Below are 2,822 nucleotides of genomic sequence, written 5' to 3'. Positions count from 1 at the left end.
ATTTATCATATAGATCATTTGAAGAAACACTAAGGTCATTTATGTACCTTGCCCTCCCCTCACTCCAGTTGTGAAATCAGTGTATTGACTGCAGAGTGACAATCAGAAGAATAAGGAAAGATAAAAATGAATTATTGTATATACAATGGACACAGAGTTATTGAGACTATCAGTGAACTCTGTTATTGTAAATGATTGTAACTGAACAATTTTTTAGGAAGAAACTACACAAATTTGATAACATGCTATGTAGGACTGTGTTTAATAGTCTTACAATAGAAATGATTGAAATGAGTAAAAAAGCAAAATAGCCTTAAAGTAAAAAAAAACCTCTGGGTAATTGAAATCAGATTTTTTTTTATGTAAGGAAGTTTGAAGGTTTCTAAAGAAAATGAAAAACCTCAACAGTAATCACTTTTGAATTCCAAAATAAGGAGCATATGTAAAACTTCTTTATGTGTGGAATATTATTCCATTGGTTAAATATCCCTGGGGATTATGAGTTTGCAGAGCTTTTTGATGTTTGGTTCTTAAGTAAAGCCCAGTTATTCATCCCATTCATTTTCTAATCTTTCAGACAATTAACTTTCCATTTTTAGTGTGTGACAGAATTTTCATTAAATTGAAAGGACAATGTTCCAGTTCATGCCAACAAGAATTTCTCTTTCCATTTGACTCAGCTTTCTCAGCTAGCAACAATCTTTTTGTGAGAGGAAAGTACTTCTGATTTCCTTGTTTCCAAGGACAAAACAGAAATTGAAGGAATCTTTTCTCCCTTACTGCTGTTAATTCAGGTCTCATTTTATCATAGAAACTGAAAGAGGTTTAGAGTATTATAAAAGCTTTCAATTAAATTGTAAAGCAGTTGTTGGCTGCAAAGCATTTTGGCTGTCCCTGGAACAGTGCTAATTTTTAAGAGGTTATGAAGGAGCTGGGAACCTGGGAAGGAACACTGTTTATATCAGAGAAGTTCTGTATACAGCTGGCACAATTGCCACCTCCTCTGAGTGGAATAGAACTGGGTTGCATTTTAGAAGGCACAGCCACTCAATATTGCAAGAAAAAAAGCAAAAGCTTATGAGAATATTTCTAGCATTACATCCCAGTTTGAAGACAAAACATAAAAGGTCACCAACATGATGAATTTACATTCTAAATTGATCTTAAACACAAGACCAAAATAAGATATTTTCAGAATCTGGGGGGGGGGGTTCACCCATGCATTGTTTAATAGCCACAAGCTCTGTTGTACTTTGTTGGATGCCATCCAGAGGGACCTTGCCAGGCCCAAGGGGTGTGCTGATTCAAACCTTGTGAAGTTCAACGAGGCCAAGTGCAAGGTGTTACACCTGGGTCAGGGAAGTCCCAGCACAGTTGCAAGGCTGGGTGCAGAATGGACTGAGAGCATCCCTGAGGAGAAGGACTTGGGGGTGCTGGTTGATGAGAAGCATAACATGACCTGGAAATATGTGCTTGCAGCCCAGACAGCCAACCGTATCCTGAGTGGCATCAAAAGAAAGGTGGCCAGCAGGTCGAGAGAGGTGATTCTGCCCCTCTAGTCCATTCTAGTGAGACTCTGAACTGTAACCAGCTCTTGAGCCCCCAACATAAGAAGGACATGCACCTGTTGAAGTGAGTCCAGATAAGGCCACCAAGGTGATTGGAGTGTTGGAGCACCTCTCCTATGAAGAAAGGCTGAGGGTTGTTCAGCCTGGAGAAGAGAAGGTTTCTGGGAGACCTTACAGCACATTCTAGTACCCAAAGGGACCTACAAGAAAGCTGGAGAGGGAGTTTAAACAAGAGCAGGCAGTGATAGGACAAGGGGGGATGGCTTTAAACTGAAAGGGAGAAGATTCATATTAGATATTACAAATAAATTCTTCACTATGAGAGAGGTGAGGCACTAGAACAGGTTACCCAGAGCTCTGGATGCCCCATCCCTGGAAACGTTCAAGACCAGGTTGGATGGGGCCCTGAACAACCTGGTGTAGTGAAGGTGTCCCTGCCCATGGCAAGGGGCTTGGAATTAGATGGTCTTTAAGGTTCCTTCCAACCCAACCCATTCTATGGTTTTGTGATGATTCTGTAAGTACCACACAAGGAACAGAATGATTGCATTGTCACTTTCTCTCCTATACTTACTCAGGAACACTGAAAATACATTTTTCATGTAAACTTTCTGTCTTTTGGGATGGAAATTTTGAGGGAAATGGGCTCAAGTAAGGCCATTTGCTTGACTTCAGTGTAGATGAAGCAAAATGTCCTGAGTCTATCTAGTATTGGACTGGGATAGTCCCTGAAATCCAGATAGCTTAAATACAGGGACTCATGGTTAAATGAAAGGTAAATATTGGATTACAAAAGCTCGAGTTAGTTCCATATTGGTAGAGTGAATTTGTGCTGTCAGAGTGTGCCCTAAGGTGGCCAAGAAGGCCAATGGCATCCTGGGCTGGATCAGGAACAGTGTGATCAGCAGGACCAGGGAGGTGATTCTGCCTCTGTACTTGGTGCTGGGGAGGCCACACCTTGTGTACTGTGCAGTTCTGGACCCCTCAGCTCAGGAAGGATATTGAGGTGCTGGAGCGGGTCCAGAGAAGAGCAACGAGGCTGGTGAAGGGACTGGAGCACAAGTGCTATGAGGAGAGGCTAAGGGAGTTGGGGTTGTTTAGTCTGGAGAAGAGGAGGCTCAGGGGTGACCTTATTGCCCTCTACAACTCCCTGAAAGGAGGTTGTAGTCAGGTGGGGGTTGGTCTCTTCTCCCAGGCAACTAGCAGTAGGACAAGAGGGCACAGACTCAAGCTCTGCCAGGGGAGGTTTAGGTT

General features: G+C 42.4%; 1 protein-coding gene across 1 annotated transcript in view; it reads left to right on the top strand.

The window, feature by feature from the left end:
* Positions 1-2,822, top strand: part of LOC103803665 (cytochrome P450 27C1) — a gene marked incomplete at its 5' end in the record, with an annotated part of 11,587 nt that overhangs the window by 2,253 nt on the left and 6,512 nt on the right. The gene's annotated exons all lie outside the window — the stretch shown is intronic.

The sequence above is a fragment of the Acanthisitta chloris genome, unplaced genomic scaffold (genome assembly GCF_000695815.1).
Source record: "Acanthisitta chloris isolate BGI_N310 unplaced genomic scaffold, ASM69581v1 scaffold9380, whole genome shotgun sequence".
Classification (NCBI taxonomy): domain Eukaryota; kingdom Metazoa; phylum Chordata; class Aves; order Passeriformes; family Acanthisittidae; genus Acanthisitta; species Acanthisitta chloris.
Note: the sequence above shows the minus strand (reverse complement) of the source record. Positions and strands in the feature narration are given on the sequence as shown.